Genomic DNA, 25,457 nt, shown 5'->3' on the forward strand with positions numbered 1-25,457 from the left:
CTCACAAACACCCTCCTTCAAAGAAAGAGCAGAGACCACGTCGGGGGAAAACAGGAACACACCTTTAATTCCATTCTGCAGGCGAATGCATTTCGGCCTTCACGGCCTTCGTCAGCGCCAAATGGTAAACAGGTGGCAATAACAGCAGTCACTATATATGTGTCCCGCCCCTTGCCAAAGAAGCAAGGTTCACCTCCTTCTTAAAGTCACAGCCCACAATCCGTAGCTCACGCGTTTATCGTGAACTACCAGTCCCAGAAAGCATGTGGTTTGCAGGACAGTGGTGCCGGAACGGACAATGCCAGATGATGTTGGAGGCTTTGGCAGGGCACTGCGTGGTGTGTAGAAAGCCAGCTCCCTGTAGTGCAGCAAGAACCTGGGCGCCCTCCTGTGTCCCCGCACCGCACCAACCACCAGGTCCAGAAATCAATTCAGCGGGGGCTGACCGGCAGTCCAATTCAGCCCAGCGAGAAAGCCAGCTCCCTGTAGTGCAGCAAGATATATATATGTATGTATATATATATATTCTGCAGCACACATAGAATGAGGAAAAAAGCCTCAATGGATTGATTTGTGCAGGAAGGGCCCTTCCTGCACAAAAACAAAACTGTCAACAATGCAGGAACTCTTGTACTATGGTGCAAGGGTGCCTGCGTTAGCACTAGGCACCAAATTGTGTGCCTGGCGCAGGCAGAACGGACAAGAATGCACTGTATCTTGTAAATATGGTGCATTCCTGCCCTTTCAAATTGGCATAGGGCAACGCAGCAAAATGTCTTGCAGTGCTTCCCTACGCCAATTCAGTGTAATACATTCCACTGCAAGCATCAGTATACAAAGGTGAACCTGGTCTGGTACTACACATCAGACATGGAATGGACAAACTTGAAGGAGTGGCCTGAGCTTGGCAACACATTACTAGGCAGTGTGACTTACATGTATGTGATGTTTAACTGTACATGAGAAGATTCCTACCCTTTCTCTTGCACAAAGCGCAGTGGAATGCAGGTGCATAGCCTAGTGCGCTGCATAGCATGCCCTTTTTGCCCATATCACCCCTTGTTGCCACTTACCCTGTAGGTGTTGCTGGGCTTGTAGCCAACACTGTCCTGCCTGGGAATTCCTGCCACCAACTCCCCTTGGATGAAAGCTGCTGCCCACTCCTCCAATGGGCCCAGCTCCTCCTGGTCAGCGGGTCCTCCTCCTCCAGTCTACATGGCTACCTTCAGGTTGTTGCCCAGTTTCTCCTTCGTCCTGCGCTTAAAATTGTGCCAGCGCTTCTTGCAGTCAGTAACTGCCCTCTTAACTAGTCCAGCACTGTTGATCTTGGTCACTGTGGACTGCAAATAGCAAATGGCAATTTAAAGGTGTCAAAGAACTGATGCTAATGCTTTTTCACCTCTGTGAACAAGATGTCATCTCCTCCTCATTGAAGTTACACTTCCGCTTCCCCTGGAAGTCTGTCTGGACATCCTGGCTGGGGTGGTTGGGGTTGTAGCCCAGGATGCTGTTCTCCGCTCCCTGCCCCATGTGTGCCTTCTGTGAGTTTTTCTATTTCAAAAGCATAATTTTTTTATTGTTTTTTAGTGCTTGACACACTCAAAAGTGAAACAAAAGTGATTACTGGCACTTTACATGCTGCTAACTAACCATACGTCACTGGACATGCATCAGTTTTCATTATGGCAGCCTCCACACAGAAGCCTCAATTTTTGTTGATGCACCAGCTGCCCGGCGCCATGGTGCCGTAAATACGATGCATCTATGGCATTTAAAAATGACATAATGCAGAAAAACATTTTCTGACAATTGCATCATTCTTGTAATTGAGGCCTTAATTTTTAGAAGAAACTGGATATTGGTAATATTGGGGCCTCATTTACAGAGGCCTGTGCAGCTGGCGTGCCACTTTTTATGATCATATCGATGAGGCGATGCAAAGCCACCCAGCGTGACTTTGCATGGCCTCATACCTATGGAGAAAGGCAAGGCAGCGCAAAGTGCTTCATCACCTTACTCTATGTCCATGAGGTATTCCATGGGCATTGAGGTGAGTTTTGACACATTCCCAGATTTATAAGGATCTGTATACCTGGGAATGCATCTAAACTGTGACCCTCCCAGGGTAGGCATAACGAGGAGGAATAACTTTATTTCTTCTCATTTTTTCATCTGTGTGCTGTATTCCGCAACACACAGAAAGAGTTAAACTCCTCCATTGATTGTATTTGTACAGGAAGGTGTCCCTTTCTGCACAAAAACAATTGTGCCAATAACACGGACACCCTTGCATCATGTTGCAAGGGTTCCTGCTCTGGCGCTAGGCACTAATTTGAGTACCGACTGAGTCAGTCAGGACAAGAATGAGCTGCATTTCATTAATATGGGGCAGTCCAAACTGGGGTAGCATGATGAGCAAAAAAACATTGGTTTAACCCAGAACTGTGACTGGGGTGAAAGTTTGACAGTGTTCAGCATTCTGCCCCTCCCCTTATTGTTTTGTTATAGTCACACTAAGTGGGAAGAGTATGCACAGATTTGAGTCCTGTGGGTAGTTCTATCAATGTGGCCATTTGCCCTGTGTTTTGTCACGGTAACACTGTTAAAGAGCCTCATATGTGCAAATGTATTAAATGTAACATATTTTTATCTTACAAAGCATCCGTGAATTTTAGTATAATGTGGCAGCTTGACAAACAATACAGCAAAATGTACTATATTAAAATTAAGTAATGAAGCCAATGTTATTTGAAGATGGATTTCAACAATGAAAATAATGTGAGTTATGGTGTGTTTTACTCTTAAAAAACTAAATATTAACATATATACAACCAATGAATGTAAGTTGTTAGAGAATATGGTGTTCATTGCTATATTTTCATATTAAAGTTCATTTGTGAAATGTTGACATTTATATTTTCCAAATGGTTTTATATATACAGATATGGACAATTAATTTTATGATCTCATTGAGGAAAAATGCCATGCCGGAAACATTTGGTGATGCCTTGCCCTTCTTGGATGATAGAAGACTTTCATGATCTTATGGATGAGTTGGACAATTTACAACCCACCTTGGCAAGGGATGCCAATGCTACAGTATTTCCCCAACTTCATCATCCTGCCTCTTCACTATTAAGAACAGAACAATATGCTTCTGAGAGATGAATCCAGAAGACACAGCAATTGTGTTGGTTGCTGGAGAGTAAAGAAGTAGATGGAGACACAGACGCTCCGAAGGAGTTTGAAGATGTCTGAGCCCAAATATGAAGTTAGATCAGAATGTGAAAAGCACCTATTTTTGGCTCCAAGACATTGATTATTCTCAAGCATTGTTGAAATCATCAAGGAAAAGAAGCAAGAGTCAGATGTTTCATCCAAGTTGGTAAAAATTGAACAGTAGCTGGAGAACATCAAATCCTCCATTACTAAATTCCAACAAGGACTGGAGCATAAGATGAACTATTTCATTTCAGTGATGAGCGTCTTTAGTCAAAATAATGTCACTATTTTATCATCTCAGACCCTTGCCAGGGATTTAAGTGCAGACTGAATGATGTCTTTGACAGCATGCGACCCACATCTTTTTCCTATGGTGACCCCTCAATGTACATTGCAAAACCTTTGTCTGCTACAACAAAGCAAGCAAGGAGCTTGCGGAGTCATCAGATGATGAAGATGTAGAATTCTGACCCGTGTCCACCACAAACTTTCAAGACAATTCGTCTAACAAAATCTGCTACCACTTCAGTAAGAAGAATCATCAAAAACTCCTTTTATAACTAACAGACTATTTCCAGAAGAACTGTGGAAGTCATATATCCGCCCATTACTGAAGAAAATAAACTTTGACCCGCTGAAGCCTGACAAGTACAGACCGATTACAAATGGACCTTTCCTGGGCAAACTGATGTAAAGAGCAGTGTTCACCCAGATGTCACAATTCCTTGAAGATAATGCATATGCCTTCCTTGCCACCTGGGATGACCTGAAAACAAACAGTTGACTGCAACTGGGTTGCTGCGCTACTTCTCTTGGACCTCTTGTCTGCCTTTGACACAGTTGACCATGACACTGTGATTCAAAGACTCTACGAAGTCGGAATAGAGGGGACTGCTGTAGACTGGATCACAACCTACCTTTGCAACAGAACTAATGTCATCCATAACCCACCTTTCTCATCCAAATAGTACGTCACAAAAGCAGGGGTCCCTCAAGGCTATATCATCTCGCCCATGCTTTTCAACATCTACATGAAGTCATTACTGGCACTGATCAATCAATTTCACCTCACGTGTTACAACTATGCAAATGACACGCAAATACTCCTTCAACTGGAATACCCCAAAGACATTGTAAACTCGCCAATTTTCAGTTGTCTCAGAGCTTTGGATCAATGGAAGATGTAGAGCTATCTCAAATCAAATGCTTCCAAAATGGAAATTCTGACGTATGATGGTTGGAAACATTATGACCCACTCGCCACATGGCCTGATGATCTGGGAACACCGCCTAAAGTATCGAAGGAAGTAAGAAACCTCGGCATGACCATGGACTCCAAGCTATCAAGAATGCCCAAGTGGCCAGACTGGCAAGATCAGACTTTGTTACTATAAAAGCTCTGAGACAAATCTTCCCCTATTTGGGATTTGCACACAAGGTCCAGGCTACCAAACTCCCTTGTTCTGTCCAAACTTGATTATGCCAATAGCCTCTTCCATGGATCACCTTTAACGACCGTGAAAAGACTAAAACGAATTCAGAACTCGGCTGCCAGATTACTCTTACATATAAAACCACAATACCGCATTTCCCCTGCTTTGAAAGCCCTGCATTGGTTACCGGCTGCCAGAAGATCCACGTTCAATCTGCTTTGTATCACCCATAATGCGACACATGGAAAAGGACCGCTCTTCAGCATGAATTAAATCAACAAACACATTCAACAAAGGAACCTCCACTCTAGAGTGGCACCTTGCCTCAAAATCCCAAGATACAAGAAAAAAAACATGGGTGGCACATCCTTCACTGTTAAAGCAGCCAGACTATGATACTCTTTACCCCCAACATAAGCTCCATGGATAACCACTGTATTTTTGGAAAACTGGTCAAGAATTGGCTCTTCCCACATAACCACCATACACAAACAGAAATATACAGCATATCCCTCTGTATATAAGCATTTATTTGTACTATAGATATGTACCTATATATATGCATTGCATTGTACAGACATGTAGAATAATTGTGTTTTAGAAAAAAAAAAATATATATATTCATTAGTTCTGCTTAACAAATGTACATATTGCTGATAGTTACATTATTCTATGTTTTTAACATGTATATAAGTGACTGCAAAAATAAGTAAATCTTTTATCATAACTGTTTATCTACAATAGCTTCACTATTGAATTACAAAAAAGATATATAGATATATGTAAATAAATAAAATGAATTTAAACTACAACACTTGAAATCCGCAGTTAATTTAATGCATCTTTAGTCTACATATACTACCTTCCTTTATACATCTGTGTTGTGTCTTACCAGACATAGCAGAGTTGTCTTTCATGAATAACTTTATTAACTTCTTAGTTGCAGGATGGTCAATATGTCCATCATCTATACATCTGGTTATCCATACGCTCCAGCATCTTCAGCTCATACACCAGCCCCACCAGCCCATCTCCAACTGTTACCACTGATCCACACAGCCACCCAGGCATTCCATGCATCATAGTCACACCAACATTCCAATAAAAACTCTCTCTCTGGCTGAGCAGCAGGGAAATACCTAGGCAGGAAAACATATACTAATACAATCAGGATATAACATTACCCCCCTCCATTTAAATAAAAAATAAAAGTGCGATAAAACATGAGAGAAACTAAAACCAAGAAGGTACGTAAGCGGAGAAAAAGTTCAAGATTCAGGGAAGCAAAACTTAAATACAAATTTGCAGGAGTCTAAACACTAAGAAATAATAAGGGAAAGGTAACATATTGGCAAGCAATAATAAACCCATCCTCCCAAACAAAACATTAAATAAAAACGTAAGTAGAAAGGGTAGACAAACACCCATGACCACAACTATAGGGTGAAACTAAATGTGTAAGGGACATGACCAAAAAGAACAACCCTGTGTAAGGGTGGGAAACTAATGTACACGTGTGGCACAAGCTGACTTAAACACAAAGTGTACAAGAAGTGAAGCGTGAGGCGGCGTATACACCCAAAAAGAGCACGTGTGGCACAGGGCGACTTACACACTAGACAACATCTGTGGCGCAGGACTACTTACACACAAGACAACAACACGTGAGGCGCAGGGCGACTTACATAGAAGACAACAAAACATGAGGTGCAGGGCAACTTACACACCAGACAACCACACATGAAGCGCAGGGCGACTTACACACAAGACAAACTGGAAGTGTAGCGCATGGTGACTTGCACACTAAACACATATGAGGTGATACACAAGGCGAGTTAAACACTGACAAGACGAGATGTGTAGCGCATGACAACTTACACACAATCACCAAACACAGAAAGTAACATAGCATAAAGTAGTGAACAACACTTAGAGAAATGGGAAACCACCCTACAAGACATGAAATACCCTTGCGTAAGGTAACCTAAACTTTAATATCACAAAACAATAAGCAAAAGATGAACATTAGTCCATGCTAAACTCTTAAGAAAGCAAAAATTCTTTACCCATAAGCATGTACATTTTTAAATTGTAACTCATCGCCGGTGAGCGACCTCTCACCCAAGTAGTACTGGTCTGTGCACACACTGGTACAGTGCACCCGACCTGAAACTAGTAGCTAAAACAACGGCAACATGTAGAACCTTGGTGTCACTAACACGCTTGCCATAAATGACTAAGACACCAATGCGAATTATTAAACACATTACAATATTCGCCCATGTCTGCATTATGTTTGAATACACAGTTTTGGAACTGAAACAGACACCATCGTAGCATGTATACTACTGTGAGCCCCAGAGCAATGCCAAACTACATAACCTCTAAGTTGTATGAAAATGTCACAAGGCACAACAGTATCCCTAATTCTGTATGAGAAACAACTGTCAAACTATGTAAGAAAAAAATAGTGTCCATCAGAAAACAGATCTTCACCAAATTGAGCCATAGCTTGAACAGCGGAGCATTACACATGGATCTTGCGAAGTGCCTGCTCTTCATCATGTTCAGAAACTAATATGCAGATATAAACACAGTTGACTGCATGTGAACAGAAACAGGCTAGGCATTGTGGGACATTACCCAATGTAACATAACTTCCAAAACACAATGTTCAGAACACTCAGTCATAACTACCCATATCCATACGTCAAACGGAGCATCACTCCAAAAGAATCCAATGACGACGATTCCTCATCATGCTCCTTAAAACCCGCGGCTGACTCTTGATGCTCGCGACTGGCCAAAAATTGTTCTCCACACGCTGTTGGCCGCATTCAATCAGGAACCAGAAATACTATACGAGGAAGAGGTAGCAGCCAAGCCTAAGATGGTGGCACATATATGGCGCCGTATCAGATGGCTCTCAGTGCGTCTGTGCAGCAGGGCATCCTATGGCAGCACAGTGAAGATGTGGAAGAAGGAGCAAAGAATCCTCAGTAAGGTCAGCCCACATGCAGTAAACGACATGCACCTCATTTTTAAACTGCAACTCTGTGGTTAAACTGACACATGTCTATAGAGATTGCCAGTGACAAAAATTGTAAATCTTGAATTGGCTCACCTCAAGAGTTCTCAACAGCCCGAATTTGGGCATTTTCCTCCAAATTTAAAAGCATTACTTGTGGATATCAGCAAAGTATGTTCTCTGCACAAGTTCCTCTCATACCACCGGCACTGCAAATATGTTGCAATTGAACATACAATGCGCAGATCAAACGGCCCACACAACAGACCAGCCTCAATTTGAAAACAACAACGAAGGAAAATTTGCACAGCTGGGGCACTGCGCAGACCTAAGGCCCCCAATTTCCGTGCATCACCAAAGCTCTAAAATGAACACAACCACACCGATCCTGTGTGGCCGCTTTGAAGTCTTCACCATTAGACAGGGTCTAAACTGCTCCAAAGCAAAGTAAAATAATCCATATTTCGCTTCTGTGCAGCCTCTAATTTCTTTCATATTAGATACATCAAAGTGGCAGACATGTTAGGCTGTGGAATTAGTGAGTATCAGACCAAACATCCACTAGCATGAAAGTCCTTATGTGAAGGTGAATGGAGCATGTCCAGGCTGGGTTGTCCATTGGCAAGGACACTGGTTGGTGGTGACGTCTATGAACAAGGACACTGGTGTGGCTGGCTTGCCTGTAACTCCATTCTTGATGCTTTAATCTTTGTTTCATGTGGTTTCTTTGGGTTCTGCTTCATCATGTCCATACCATGTTCAGGGTCTTGTAATCTTGTACCTTGACGCATGCTTGAGTCTTGGTCTAGGTCGTCGCCAAAATATGTTGTGTCTTACCAGATGTAGCTGAGTTGTCTTTCATGAATAACTTTATTAACTTCTGAGTTGCAGGATGGTAAATATGTACATCAGTCTATAAGTCCGGTTATCCTTATACTCCAGCCTCTTCGGCTCATACATCGGCCCCACCAGGAGAAGCCTGCCTGCTGCTCAGCCCATCTCCAACTGTCACCTCTCATCCACACAGGCACCCAGGCATTCCATGCACCACAGTCACACCAACATTCCAATACCAACTTTCACTCTGGCTGAGCAGCAGGGAAACAGGTAGGCTGGAAAACATATACTAATACAATCAGGAAATAACATTATGTAGACCTTGCATGTACTTATGGATCTATATATTTATTACTTTTGTACTAATTCAGCATATCCAATACACTACCCTATTGCTCACCCTATACCTCTACCAATATATCCTCTACCCCACTCTCCCATTCATCCCAAATCCCATACCTCTACTACGATCCCCAAAATAACCCTTTCCAGACTCTTACCTACTCTACTGCTCCTTGCATCATCTCATACCTCTTTTACTATGCCGATCCCCCAAAACATGCCTTTCTTAACCCTTTCCTATGACTCTTCCACCTCCAACTAACTTTTACTTATCCCAAGTCTCCTCCTATTGCTATGAGCTCCAAAACAAACAAACAAAACAAAAGATTTCTAAATCCTTGCATCTTCTATCCCTCCACTATCCTTTTTATTCCAAATAACAGACTAACATGTCCACCACTCAAATTAATTTAATTTATCAGTATACTAATTCACGACTAATCCTTTATGGGATCCGAAGTAGCGTGCAGCTCACCGAAAAAGCACTTCAACACCTCATCAGGGGTAGCAAGTGCTATATACTACTTAGGGTACATATACATTCACTTATAGTTCAATCAATATGTATTATTGTTTAGAAAAAGGGAATTGAAACAAACAAACAAGTGCTTCAATGATGTAGATATTCCTAGATTTTATGAACCAAAGCTCATGTCCATTGTAGGTCACATGTGCTTCATCTAACTTACATTTTCTTTGCTTAACTCATGAATAAATTCAGTTTTCCTTTTTTTCTTAGTTATGTCTTGTCCACATTATTATAGACATCAATGATATACAATACTGTTTAACAGTCAGGGTTATTGCATGTTCATATTGTTGAGAGTGTGATCATGAAGCATCATTGTGTTAAATTCCCCCATCAACTATGTTTACATGTTGCCTCATGTCATCCAGTTTGACCGACTTCATCATTTTGCCAGTTCCTCAAATCCTTTGACATATTTTTAATTATCATATAAAAAGTGATAGCAATTCCTTGTGTTCCCCCTTTCAATACAAGTCTGACAACATGTGTGGATTCACAATAGGCTCCTCTTTGAGGCCTGCACTATGCAATTTTATTTCCTTAAAAAGACCCAGAAAACCATTTAAGAATATATACCCAAAACCCAGTATGCCATTAATCAGTGTTTTCCCGAGGTCACCTAATGGATGTGCATACAAATATTGCTGCACATTGCTGAAGTGTTTTTATTTGCAAAAACCAACACATTGAATGTGGATGCCTGTTGGGTGGCATAGTTATGACTTACTTCTCAGCCACTTAGGCAGCAATACATCTGGAAATCCTCCCCAGGAAATAACTAATGATGGGCAACTAAATGAACGCTTGCTTCCTTATTTTGTAAATGTTGTTATAAACGTGTGTGTTGCTCTCATTCCCACTATCAATATGCCTTCCCCCCGAGGCACATGTTACTTGAAGGCTGAAGTGTGGATGTGTCCTCTATTTTTCAATCGTTATTGATATTACTTGAAATACAAAACACAAAGCAATGCAGTAGGTCTAGTAGGGATTCTTACATCCCACATCTCTGTGTGCACCCACACCTGCATTCAATACTGGCTCCTGATGTACTAGTAAGCCCTCTTCAAGGTTCTGTGCCATAATTACTGGTGACAACTCAAGTAAGGGGGATAATTAGGCACAATAAAACATATTTTCGTAAGTTTGTTACTGTTCTATGATTGCCCATGTTCCATCTAGCCCATCCACAACATGTAATTTACGTTCCAGAGGAGGTGGACCCTACTTTTGGTTACACGCACAACAAACTATAGACATTACACAGTCCTAACACAATGCATTTCCTTTAACATTTTAATAAAAAAGTTGAAATCCTGACTCTTGCACATTTGTGCATTTTCTGTGTGGACATACATATCAAAATGGTACTGTTTCCGAATGCCAAGATATCCTGTGCAGCTTAATATGTAAAATGTATGCAACATAACATAATATGACAGTTCATTAGTACATTAACATATTAAAACGAATATATAAGTGGTCAAAAAGAAGTATAGATAATTGTTGAATCGTTTTAGTAATGACAACTTTTGTGAGGTAAATAACACATACTCACTCAGTAGAATTGATAATAAATCAATACATTTGAAAGCATGGTCTATTTATTAATAATTCTCGTATTTTACATGACCTAATCTCTCATTTGCATGTAGAAGTATTACTTTTACCATTCATTTTGTAAGCATTTACATTTTGCATAGGTTTGTGTGAATAAAGTCACACACAATATATCACAAAATGCTATTAAGAATTAAAACAATTATGCAAAGGATGCAGTCTGTATTTGCTCTAATAAGTAGATGAAGAAGAGTATGGATAACTTTAGAGGATTGTTGGTGTGGTTTTAACGAATTTGGAGGATGTTACTGTACCTGTCTTGTGTTATTGTTTGTGATATTGTTAGTATTGCAAAGTTTACTTTGTATTTGCCAACGTTGGGCCTCATTACTATTTCAGTTGGAAAGCATTCCGACGACTCAGTCTCTGAATCATTTCGGACCGAATCGGATTCACGGCCTCCAACCGACCGATTACGATGTTTCCGACCACCGTTTGGTCGGACTCTCATTGACTTCTAAGGGAGCCTGTGTTCCGACCGACAACACAGGCTTCCATTGAAAAAAAGGGATGGCCACGGAAAACCTTGCACCGAGTGGGGGCCACCCTTTGGTGCCTGCCACACCATGCATTGTTGGAAAGAGGGGACCCATGGTTACCCCCACGGGTCCCAACCGGAGGTCTCTGGGTAAAGGGGGTCCTGCTATGGGCCCCAAAGTCGGATTCTGTCAGCTGATTCGTGTCGGACAAACTGATTCAGAAAGGCAGTCCGAATCCGACATCATAATGCATTGGTCATAAAAGTGGTCCATAGACCTCTACGGTTTGGCTCTGAATGACTCGGTTGCTCCAAATGACAATCAGAACAGAGTTAGAATGGCTGAACGGTTTCCGACTATCGTACTCGGTCAGTCATTGTGTTTCCGAGTCAGTCGGAAACGTGGGTTCCAAATCGGATTCGTACAAACCGAAGCCCTTCGGAGCCTTTCCAACCTACATCGTAGTGAAGCCCATGGTGCATGTTTCTTAGACGTATATTTGTGTTCTTTGATTGTTTGTTACTTAGCTTCCCATTTCTTTACAGTTAGTCAGTGTTGTGTGTTTGTCAGGTTTAGTTTGGGGAAATTATATTAAGTACTGGGCGGTAACACACACACCAGACAAATTATGAAGAGACGGAAGTGGGTGGATTATTATGGGTAGTTATGCATTAGATCCCACCTTTGTTAGGGGATGGGGAAGAGTGTTATGTTATGTTATATTTGATTAGGGTAGGTTATGTGCATTCTCAAACTGCAGAATCACCTGCAAAGTTATCCTGGCGCTGAGCAGTTATGTGCCTAGCACTGCCTATGGTAGGTTGGTTAATTAAAAAGCCAGGACTTCAGCTTCTTGTGGAATTCAAGAAGTTAGAAGGAGGCTCTGATATTAAGTGGGAGGTTGTTACACACTTTAGGAGTGATGTAAGAGAACGTTCATCCTCCTGATTTAGGACCTGATTTAGGTCTTGGCAGTACTCCCACTGCCCCTCCTTGGCAATGGTTTCAAGTACTCCGTTGAATTGATGTAGTCCTGCCCACTGTATTTAGATGTGTGCTTGCTCTGCTTGCTCCGTCGCTGTCAAGCTGTTGGAATTCTGCTGAGCCTATTTAGATTTTCCTGTTGTGCTGGAGTAGTCCTAGTGGTACAAAAGGGGGTGGTGATGGACGGAGCATCTGAATCAATCAAACACTCACACCCAGTCAAAAGATCTGGGTTTAATCCATCACCGTTCTTTAGCCCACTCTGCCACCCCAGTTCAGACATGGCTATATGCAAATCAGTCTGACCCTGTGCCTCATGGGAACAGTCCAGCCCGAACTGCCAAGCCATGTCTTCCCTGGACCGGAAACAAGCTTCCGAGGACCGGTTTCTGGCATTCCAGCCGTCTTCAGCCCGGCTTGCTTAAATCCAGTGGCAAAGTGAGCAAGGGACTCACGTCTGATCATACCCTGCCACACTTATGGCGGCCAAAAGCGGTACAAAAGGGGGTGGTGATTGACGGAGCATCTGAATCAATCAAACACTCACACCCAGTCAAAAGATCTGGGTTTAATCCATCACCGTTCTTTAGCCCACTCTGCCACCCCAGTTCAGACATGGCTATATGCAAATCAGTCTGACCCTGTGCCTCATGGAACAGTCCAGCCCGAACTGCCAAGCCATGTCTTCCCTGGACCGGAAACAAGCTTCCGAGGACCGGTTTCTGGCATTCCAGCCGTCTTCAGCCCAGCTTGCTTGAATCCAGTGGCAAAGTGAGCAAGGGACTCACGTCTGAGCATACCCTGCCACACTTATGGCGGCCAAAAGCGGTACAAAAGGGGGTGGTGATGGACGGAGCATCTGAATCAATCAAACACTCACACCCAGTCAAAAGATCTGGGTTTAATCCATCACCGTTCTTTAGCCCACTCTGCCACCCCAGTTCAGACATGGCTATATGCAAATCAGTCTGACCCTGTGCCTCATGGGAACAGTCCAGCCCGAACTGCCAAGCCATGTCTTCCCTGGACCGGAAACAAGCTTCCGAGGACCGGTTTCTGGCATTCCAGCCGTCTTCAGCCCGGCTTGCTTGAATCCAGTGGCAAAGTGAGCAAGGGACTCACGTCTGAGCATACCCTGCCACACTTAGTAGTCCTAGTGGCGGCTTGCTGATGGAGGAAGTCCTTGGTGGAGTGGAGACTGGTAAGTAGAACTTATTTTCATGTCAATACACATATGTGTTGTGTTTGCCACAAAAACGTATATAGGTAATGTGTTATGCCATTTTAAGTTACATATTGCATGCCACACAAACAACATATACAAACTATTGAATGTACAACCACAGGCACCACAAGCACAACACCTCAAGCACCACAACAACAATGTTGTCAATACCGTTTGATAAGTTGTAAAATTAATACTACTGCATAACACATAGGAAAATTTGTATGTAAGAGCAATGCAATGCAAAAATACACAAGACTACAGCAATTGTCAATACACAATTCATAGTAAGACAATTGTAAAAGTTGCTTACCTTGGAGCCCGGTGTCAATGGAGTCGTTTGGCATCGCAGTGAAGTCAGAGTAGCAAAGACGTGACCTGGACTATGAGTTCCAAAGGAAATGGAGGTGGAAAACAGTAAATATAGGTACGTTTTTACCTCATTTCCTCTGATACCGCTAACTCAAAGTAGGAGGTATTCCTGCCACAGTTGCCTTGACGGCAAGCCAAATCATGATTATCTCAGCGGTCAGCCTGGCCAGACTCCCGCCAACAGCCGCTTCTGCCTATGGTGTTGTCAACGTGGGTGAGAATTCCTGGCATAGTCGGCGGAACTCTGCCTATGTTTCATCCATGGACACGCCAACATCTTAATTGAGTGGGCCAACCACCAAGTAGGCATGTGCTGAGTCTGTTGAAAAAGTTATGGCGGGACCATTACCACCACGATCTAAATCAAGCTGCTACTTCTGTATATGCGTGAGAGTGGTGCATGTAGAAGTCAATGTGTCTCATTTGTTGGTGGAAGGAGATGCAACAGTTTAGTTAGGTGTGGCCTAAGTTGTGTAGTACATTGCATGTGTGTGTGAGGAGTTTGGAAGGTGTGTGCTTGTATATCAGAAGCATCTGGAGCTCCTTGAGGTGTTGTGTGATGTAAGTTATGTGTGGAATGTTGAGGATGAGTCTGCTTGCCCAGCTATGGATGGTTTGTAGTCTTTTGGTAAGTTGCTTGGTGACCCCAGTATACAGGGTGTTCCTGTTGTCGAACTTACTAGTTACTAGGGTATGAGTTACAGTTCTTGCAGTGTGGCTTGGCAGCCATTTGAAGATATTCTTCAGCATCTTTAGAGTGTGCAAGCAGGATGCAATGATAGCATTAACTTGTGCGGTCATGTCCATTTTTCTGTTGATGATTTTGATGTTCCTGATATGTCTGCTGAGTAAGGGTCCAAGTTCGGCCAGACACCATTTGGAGTTCCATGGTGTGGTGTTCTTGTGGTAGATCCCTCTTTTGTCTTGTTGAGGTTGAGCTTGAGACAGTTGGCTTCCTTCAAGAAGAGTGAGTCAAGGTTACCTTTTTCATGAGAGGCGGCAGAGAAGAGAGAGGGTAACCATTGCTGATGTCTCCAATGTATCCTGTACAATTCAGCAAGTACAGCACAGATAGACTGATGTAGCATCTAGGGAACAAGACTTCCTACACCATCTCAGGATTGGAGATGAAATTGGTAAGTTCCAATACTTTTTCGCGTGTTGCCTATAACTATCCTTAGGTATTATGAATGCTTTTGCCGATTAAAAATATGTTTTAAATGAATACATAAGGCAAACTCGTAATATGTATTAATTTATCTTATTTGGATTTTATTAAATATGTGTGCATATGTTTAAAAAATTGTTAGATATTTTTAGGTGGTCCAGCACCATTTGAGAACAGAAAACAGCAATTTCAGTGATCCATCCCATCTTTGTATGTCCCAATTTTAGAAACACAAGCTTTTATCTTCAAATATAAACATGTAAAAAATGTAATTATTTGATTTTGTTTGAACTGTATAATTTTGAAATATTGCACAATGTGCGATTCATTTGATACATGTTCAATGTGTTTGCAAAAGAATAGTTATTAAAATGCTAGCTATAAGTTTGAATGGAATTCATCTGAGGCTCACATTTTTTTTAGCTTTGCCTGGGATACGCCTTACAAATGTGATGTAAATTTACAGAAATAATTTTGAGTGCCCTTTACCTATGAAGGCAAATCTGAATTTGACTTTTTACATTGCTCAATGAGATACAAATTAACACAATTTTATCAGTAGTGGCCGACACAAAAAAAGTGGTGGGGCGAATGGAGGGGTGTGGGGGAGAATGCCAGAGGTGGAGTGCAGAGGGTATTATAATAAAAAAATAAGACTTACCTGAAGCTGCTGGCTGCTTGGCACCTCGGTGTTCCTCTGCCTCCTGGTCCAAGCAGACACTGGGACAGGATCAGAGACTCCATGTGCGATATCCACGCTGCTCTCATGCTATTACCAAGCATGAGAGAAGGGCGGGGATTGGCCTGAGCGGGCTAGTTTAACATTCGCACAGGCATGGGAAGTCTGTGCTGTTTCTCCAACCTGGCTATGCAATAGTGCTGGGTTGGAGAAACCTAACTGTGCACCTCTGTTTGGCTGGCCTAAGATGTCAGGCTAACAGACATGCACACTCAGAAGAACACATACTAATTCATTCCTCCTATCTTCCATGCCCAGTCCTGCCCCACCCTACACACGCTGGCTCAGCAAGCAGCTGAAAAATAAAATGATAATAAAATATCTTTTTATTTTTCAGCTACTGGCTCGGCGCAAGTAGGGCCACACTCCTCCGCCATTGTGAAGAAGCCACCGCTAACTGTTATAATTTGTGCTGATTTACATCAAGAGGGTATTCCATCATTGGAAAGTGGATATTCATGTGCAACCACACATAGGGTTTCAGTTGAAGACCTATCAACTAACACATACAGAGAGTGTTTTTGTTAAAACAAAGTTGAGTCAGGATTAAAGAAGGATAAATATATTTTCTAACTTGTACAGCACATACGAAATTTGAAACATCTTGAACATATTTTTGGTACAGAAATGTTCCTGTTACCTAAAAAAACAATGTTTGACATAAACACACCAAATTTCGAATGCGTGTGTATATGTGTGTGTGTGGGTGTGTGCTTTGTGACAGATATGTTTTTACTGGAAGCAGACTCTTCTTGTACACAAATATGGTCTAAAATCACACAGGCCAATCACCATCTTCCAAACACAAACCATGTTTTTTTAGCTCAATGGCAAATGTGTTTTTGGAATCGACTAAATTAATTTAGCAATTTAGCACTGGATTAAAAAACGTGAACGTCTTTTTTGGAAACCACAACAAATTCATATTTGAATGTCCACGATCTGGGCATCCCTTTCAAATATCGAATTGGCAAGCTATGTATCAATTCTTTGACACACAAATTGACTCTAAACATTGCAGTTTGACCCACACCTCAAAAGACGTGGTAACTCTTTTTCAAGTAGTAAGTGGTGACATTGGAGAACACTTTCTCTTTGTGAATCTACAAAATAGGTTTTAGGAGCAGTGAGCAGTGGTTTAGGTACTCTGTCTACTGTGGAAATATTTACACATACTTGTGACACAGCACGGTAAATGAACCGTGCAAAAACTTCGAAATAAGAAACTATTACATATGTGGTGGTCTGCTCATCCCAGCAGGCACAAATCTCTGTGAGGGACAACAACCATAGCGGGTCACTATTTTTAAACCACCTCATGAATATTGATGCGGTATGCCAGATTGACACACACTGTGAATCAGCATTTTGAAAAATAAACCATTACTACATGGGTTGTTTATGAGAAACGTGCTGGATTTGCAAACTTTGTAGTACAAATTGCAAATGCGTTGCATAGGTTATCTGGCACATAGAAACAGCTGTTCATATTTAAAGAATCACAGTCAGTTTCCACTGGCCCATTCAAAATGCATACCTTCTTCCTAAAGAATCTATGTGTAACCAAATGAGAAAATCATTGCACTATTTTCTGAGTTAAAAGGGTTTGGCAACGCAATGGTGCAAGAGCCTGAAGGACAGATCTATCATTACTTACAGCGCAAGGCAGCAAGCCACTTTGCTGCGCTGCGTGAAAGTAAATAAATGAAAGGAATTTGCCATAATTACCATTATAGGGCACATTCCGGTCCTTTCCTAGAAGTGTTGCAACTTCGGCTGCCCAGCGCCAACTCATGCACCCTTGTGCTGTGATGGAAGGGTGCCTGCATTGTAGGTAGGATTGCCTTTGTACAGGAAGGGACACCTTCATGCACAAAAACATTCCTGAGAGGCATTCTCCTCTTTCTATGCGTGCTTTAGAATGCAGCCCACATAGAAAGAGGAAAAACGAGGGGAAATAAAGATGTCTGCTTGTTACGCCTCACCTGGGAGGTGTAGTATTTTGATGCATTCCCAGGTCTACCACTAATGGTAAATCTGGCAATGTGCCAAAATCCATGGGGGGATGCATGGCAACACCTGCGCTCCACACATGGAACACCTCCCTGGGGCAGAGTATTGAACGACAGCAATTTGTACTCGCTTGCACTACTCTTGATTGATCAAGCCTCGCAGGGCAATGCAAGGTGGCCTTGCATGGCTTGATGAATTTCACTTAGGTTTTGGTTGCCCTTGTGTCTCCTTTGTGTAGCACAAAGGTGTTGCAAAACCTTAATAAATGTGGACCTTAATGTATGAAGTGCCTCCTTCTTTTCGAATGAATTGTAGTCAGAAATATATGACTTGAATGTAAAGGATCACCTAGTAAATGACTAAAATCCTGCATATTCATTATATGAGGGAATAGGAGCAATGGTCTGATAATAGTTATGAGAAAAAACTGAGTTACCCACATATATTGTAACATATGAAAACAATTCCTTGTCTTTTTAGTAGGATCCTCCTGCAGGGAAAGGTCAAGATAGAAGGAGATTCCCTGGATACACAGAAAGGCTGCAGGGGACAGGCCAGTACCCTATTGATGTTTCAAAAAAAGGAAAGCAAATGAATTGCCCTTGTACCAACATAGAGGTTAAAAGTAGTTAATGTAACATGATCAGCATTATCAACATATATGAGTATCCGAGGGTGATGTTCGTAACCCCAAAATCGTACTATAAGTAAAATAAAGTGTATCAAAAACAAATCACTTAAATGTAAAACAATTAGTCATTGCTGAAGGCTGGGTAACCCCATTATAAAGTGTTATGGAGGGTTTGATCTGTTTACACATATGTACTGACTGCAATATATGTGACTTTGAATATTTTCTTGCAGTACAATCAGAATCCCCAATGTATGTGTATTCCTTCCATTTTATTTATTTTATTTATTTGTATTTTGTAAAGCGCATGGTTACACTAGCAAGTGTGTCCCCGCGCTGATCGCTACAGTTGTTTCCGGAAGTTCATGGCATGATTGCGTGAAGGGTCGTTAAACCGGTCTTAGTCTTTAGGGAAGAGGACTGTTTTCAGGTCTCTTCAAAAATTAGACTCGGATGGCTCCAGACGCAGTTTTTCTGGCAGCTGGTTCCATATCCTAGTGGTCATAACTCTAAAAGATTTTCCACCCATTCTGGCTGTTTTGACCTTCGGGACCTGTACTTGCCCAGTGTCGCATGATCTGAGCTGGCGGGTGGACTCATAACGTTTCAAAAGCCCATATAGATACCTTTGGCCTTTACCATGAAGGATGCGATGTCCTACACATAGGGCTTTGAAAGTCACCCGTTCCCTAATCGGGAGCCAGTGAATGGTTTTCAGTGCTTTGTTTGAGGATGCTCTTCTGGGTAATTGTAGGATCAGGCGGGCCGCTGCACTTTGTATTAGTTGTAATCTTGAGAAGCTTTTTACGCTGGCCCCTAGATACAGTACATTTCCATAGTCCAGCCTAGATGTTATAAGGGTATGGACCAGGGTCTGGCGTACTGGTATGGGCATAAGGTCCAGTGTTTTCCTAAGGACCCGCAGTATCCCAAAACAGGTGCCTGCCACTTGTTTGGTTTGGTGGTCGAACAATAGATTCTTGTCTAGCCAGACCCCTAGGTTCTTTACTAGATTACTCGGTGTGGGTAGTTCCCCCAGTTCTTTCGGCCACCAGGCTGAGGTCCACACTGATGGGGATTTACCTACAATCAGTACCTCCGTCTTATTACCATTAAGGCGGAGGCAGTTGTCCGCCATGATAAGTGCCACCTTCTGCATGCAAGACGCGAAGTTGTTAGCGCATTTCTCCTCTGGTTGCGTTAGAGTCACAATCAGTTGCGTATCGTCTGCATACGACACTATCTCAACCCTATATGTGTCTGTAATTCCTCCTACTGGGGCCACATATAGATTAAATAGGGTGGGGCTGAGACTGGAGCCTTGTGGCACTCCTTGATTAAGTTTTATTTGTTTGGACGTAAACTGGCCCTGAGCGACCTGAAAGGTTCGATCTGTTAGGATTGATTGAAGCCAGTCCCAAGCTTTTCCTCTCACCCCTCCCTTTTTAAGACACTGTAGCAGTGTGTGATGAGCTACAGTGTCAAAAGCGGCACTGAGGTCGAGGAGGATCAGTGCCGCCGTCTGGCCTTCATCTGTATACCTTCGTAGGGCTTCCGTTGAAGACAGCAGGGCCGACTCGGTCGAGTGGAGAGCTCGAAATCCCGACTGTGAGGGGTGAAGCAGTCCGTTGGTTTCGGCAAATGCCGACAGTTGTTTGTTGACTGCTTTCTCAGCAATTTTTGCAAAGTAGGGGAGGAGGGAGATAGGTCGTAGATTGTTCAGTTTTTCTAGGCTAATGTTGGGTTTTTTTCCTCAAGGGAAGAACAATTGCTTTTTTCCATGAGGTAGGGACTTGTACTGTTTTAAAGGAGAGAGCAAGGAGGTGACTAATGTATGGCTCTAAGGTGGTTATACTGCCATGGAGTCTTTTTGGGGTTGCTGGATCACTCGGTGATCCTGATTTGATGCTACTTGCTATGTGGCATATTTTTTCCTGAGAAGGTACTAGAAAAACCGAGAGGCAGTTATTCTCCTGTATATTCACAATGCTGTCTACCCCCTCATCACCTACTCTGGCTGTGTCTGGAAAGCCCGCGTAGATTTGGTCTACTTTGCTTGCAAAGAACTCGGCTATAAGGTTGCAAGTTTTAACCGATCCAGTGATAGGGGCCGCTAGTGAGGTGAGGTCAGAGAGTTCCCTATAGACTAGGAACATTTCCTTCATGGAGTTGTCAGCGTCTTTAATTCTGGTGCAGAAGTAGGATTTTCTAGTTTTCCGGATGAGTGCGTGGTATATCTGTAAACTATTCTTATATTCAGCTCTCTCTGTCTCGGAGTAGTACTTCCGCCATTTCCTCTCTAAGCTTTTACATTTCGCTTTATGTTCTCGTAGTTCGGTGTTGAACCAGGGGGCGGATTTAGATCTCCTCGCCGGAGCCTTTTGATACCATGGCGCGGTACAGTCTAGTGCCTTTAGGAGTCGTTGATTCAATTCTGTACAGGCGGATTCTGTTTCTTCGCCCTCGGGGGGGCCTCCTGATGTTATGATTTTATTGAAAGCCTCCGTGGAGAAATTCGCCCATTTCCTGCGTTTAGTAGCGGAGCTTAGTTCATTCTGAGGTCCATTATCCGGGACCGTCACCCAGAAAGTGACTAAAAAGTGGTCTGACCAGATAACAGGGGTTGGGGGCTCTATAGTTAGGGTATCCAAATTAGCGAAAATAGGATCTAGGAGATGTCCCTGACAGTGAGTGGGTCTTTCTGATTTGAGCAGCATCTGTATGCCAGCTAGCTCCTGTTTAATTTCCTGAGCTTCCGTGTTCCTAGGGTCATCAAAGTGATAGTTTAGGTCCCCTAGGAGGAGGATTCTCTCATGTTTGAGGGCGGAGAGTGTGAGGGTTTCCAACAGTTGGGTGGCAAAACTGGCTCCAGGTCCCGGGGGGCGATATATCAGGAAGCCCTTGATGCAGTACCCCTGGTGCACTGAGATGGAGAAAAACCCTGTTTCACTGTTAGCAAGATCCTTTCCCTCTAAAGTGCAAACCAGGTCTCGTTTGTGTATTATGGCGATTCCTCCCCCTTTCCCCTTTAGCCTGCCTATTCTCTTGATGTCATAGCCCGGTGGGAGGGCCGCCAGTATGTCTGGTGCCGATGTGGTATTCAGCCACGTCTCCGTAAGGAATAAGGCATCCACCTGACCATCCATTAGGTAGTCATGTATCTCCAACTTGTGTTTTCCTAATGAGCGACAGTTTAGAAGGGCAGGATTAAGTATCTTACCTTTATATCTAGACCCGAGTTGTCTGTTTACTGTAAAGGAGCAATGTGCACACTTCTTTCCTCCAACCTTAATGTTTAGGCTGTGCAGACAGGTATTTTCTACGGGAGGGCATACATTTCTAAGCTCTACGGAGCTATAGTGCTTACGGAAGCAGAAACCCACAGGGGTTCCTGCCCTTGCCCCGGTCGGTCACGGACGGGCACAGACGGGCTTGCCTTTGGCGCACCTTCGGCGCGCTTCCAGCGTGCCCGCTGCGCCCTCTGCTGCGCCTCCTGTGAGGGCTGGACATTTGAGGGAGAGTGGACGAGGGTGGGAGTGGCCAGGCAGCAGGAGCGCTCCCCTCACACCTCCTCCAAGATGGCGGCTGTTTGCTCGGTTTTTCTGCCCCGTAGCAGCGCCTTAATTGGCTGCGGGGGGTCAGCAGGGGTCTGTGGTCAGCGGTTTCGGAGCGCGTACACAGGTGAGTAATTCCACAATTTTTAAAATCTGAAAGTCTTAAAATCGACTATCAGCCGAGAAACACAATTTATTAAGCTAACAGTCTAAAAATCGACTATCAGCCGAGATACACAATTTATAAAGCTAACAGTCTTAAAATCGACTATCAGCCGAGATACACAATTTATAAAGCTAACAGTCTTAAAATCGACTATCAGCCGAGATACACAATTTATAAAAGCTGAAAAGTCTTAAAATCGCCAGTCAGCCAGAACATCGTATAAACAACGTGCCTCTTTCCTCCCGGCTTCCGCCTCAAGAGTGAAGAGTTTCAAGCATTTTCACAAATGTTTGGAGAAACCAACCCCAACAGATCCAGCAACAACAATTCAAAAGTGCCTTAGGTCAGATATCTGATATTATTATTGTTTACGTCTATTTAACTATAATATTTATATTGAGTATGATAAACATGCCTAACCATTAGTGCTTTTTAGATTCAACTATTGAGAATTAATGACACTAAATCAAATGTATTAAGATGTGTAGACATTGATGCACATGCACCTATTTCATTACAAGAACGGAGGCTACCATGATGCATACAACTTTTAATGCAGTCCAAAGCAAAAGTTCCAACTTAGAATACATATGAACCAACAATAGCATGAATCACTAGGCAATCAGCCTCTTTTAAATGCAGCTCCAAGCAAGATAAGTCAACTTCTTACTTAGCTCCTGAAAAGTCTTGTATATATTATTATTTAAAGATTATAACTAGTATTTTATTAATATTATTTTATCTTTGTAAAGAATGTCTATTGACTAACCCTCCTTTATCCCTACAGGAGTTAGTATATATTTATATATACACTATTATAAGGTAAGGTAGATTAAAACCTTTCACTCCTTATGTTAGGTTTCCCAACGTCCAATTTACGGAGGTTGGCTTCCATTTCCTTCCCTTCATGTCTGTCTTTATTTACATTTGAAAGAAAGTAAGCTTTTAAAATCGCGCGTTTAATACTATAAAGCACGCACTGACCCGCATTAATAATGATTTTGGGAGAGCGTCGCCCGGGTAGATACCTCTCCCCACTCTTTTTGAGGATATTTCTATTTATTCTGAAGCTTCGCTCCTGTCGATGCTTCACGATTTAACGAAATCTCGACTTCATCGCGGATTAGAGGAATGTCCCTTGGAGACAGCTGTGCAGCGTGCGCTGGCTCCCAAGGGTCCTTTCTCGTCCTGTCTTCGGGCAAAACAGCTGATTGAGACGTGAACAACGGACTTCAAGCCTACTCGAGCGTTCAATCGGTTGTTTTTCAGTGCACTTCGCTTTTTGATGCTAAATTGATACATTTTAATATTTAGAAAACCATCCTTGACCAATTGAAAACTTGGAGTAGTCCCCCCCCACCTAATCAAACAGTTTTAGCTGATACTTACAATTTTAGTTAATAGTTATATATAACAAAAAAACGGTCAATATTTACATTTACAGAACTATTTATTACAGACATTTATATATGAATATTTTTAACAAACATGTCTGACTCAGATTCGGATTCAATTCATAGTAATACTGTTGAATCTGATTTTAATAATGATGCCATCAAAAAACTTATCCATAAGGAGATGAGATCATGTATGTTTTCTACTCTCTCTCAAGTTATGTCATCTAAGAGATCCTTGATCCATGAAAACGATAATTTATCAGATCTGGACATAACGGAGGTTGATGATCTCACTGAAGAAAGGGGTAAGAGGCATAAAAAAAGTAAACATATTGATTATACCCCAGAGAGCACAGGAGGTCCTAGCACCTCAGGTTTTACAGGAGGTCCTCGCACCTCATTTGCCTCAGGTGTCCCTTGCGGCACAAATTTGAAAAGTGTCCTTAGCGGCACAAATTTAATGGGTGTCCCTCGTGGCACAATTCATCAAAGTGCTCTAGACAATTATCCTATTGATATTAATGATGGCTCAGAATTTCCTGACGAATATATTCTTGATCTCGATGACGATGATCAAGATATTAATTCCTTTCTCTTAAATGATATCAATGGTCCTTCATCTTCTAAGGATAGTATTTTGGACCCTTTGGGTGAGGAGATATTCTCCCCTTTTACCATTAAACACCCTAGAAGCTCTGAGTGGACCCCACACGAGCACGTATCTAAATTCATTACTAAATGGATAAGAAATCCTTTAGCAAGAAAGACTCGCAATCTCTTAAGAGCTGAGTGTACCAGACCTTCAATCGAATGTAAAGTTTGTCAGACTCCAAACCTTGACCTAGAATTAATTACCTACCTATTTAAATTAGGGAGAGACCCGTGTAAAGGCCTGGAAAGATCGCTTAAGATCTGCCAAGATAAAGTTCTCGACATTCTAGGCCCCCTAACAAAAATAATCGACGCAGCAGAGGAGAGTTACCTTAATGGCTGCCCTCTTGATACACACTCCATTCGGGGGTGGAGCCAAAGGGCACTAGTCCTCTTAGGCAACGCAAATGCGGGACTTAATTGTGAAAGAAGAAGAGTGGTACTCACTAAAATTAGCCCTAAAGTAATCGATATGGCTGAAAAGGAAACCTCCATTAATCCAAAAGGTTTACTTTTTGGAGAAGATTTAATAAAAAGTTTGGGCAAATATGTATCGACCTTTACCACTTTAGATAAAGCACACCAGAACATGAACAAAGTTTTTAACTACAACAGCAACCTTTTTGGAAGGGCCGATAGAAGGGGGCAATCTTCCGGCCGGTTCAACCGACGCCCCTTTCCAAGAAACAGAGGCAATTTTGGTAGACGATACCAACCACCCAACCAACCACAGTTCTATCCACTCAGAGGAAGAGGTTTCCGCTCAAGAGGATTCCGAGCGAGAGGAGCACCTGCTGAATCCACCCCTCAAAGTGAGCACAGCTTCCCCTTCCCTTTCTTCGAATCCAAAAGTGGGTAGGAGACTGAAATTCTTTTACCACAATTGGAAAATTATCACACAAGACCCCTGGGTTCTAAACACTGTTCTCGGTTTTTCAATAGATTTCATCCAGACTCCAATCCAGAACTCTCTTCCAAGACCGATTCCCCTTACACTAGATCAAGAAAAAATCATAGAGGAAGAAATTTCCTCAATGCTAAAAAAAGGAGCAATTTTAGAAGTTCCC

Source organism: Lissotriton helveticus, chromosome 6 (assembly GCF_964261635.1).
Source record: "Lissotriton helveticus chromosome 6, aLisHel1.1, whole genome shotgun sequence".
Classification (NCBI taxonomy): Eukaryota; Metazoa; Chordata; class Amphibia; order Caudata; family Salamandridae; genus Lissotriton; species Lissotriton helveticus.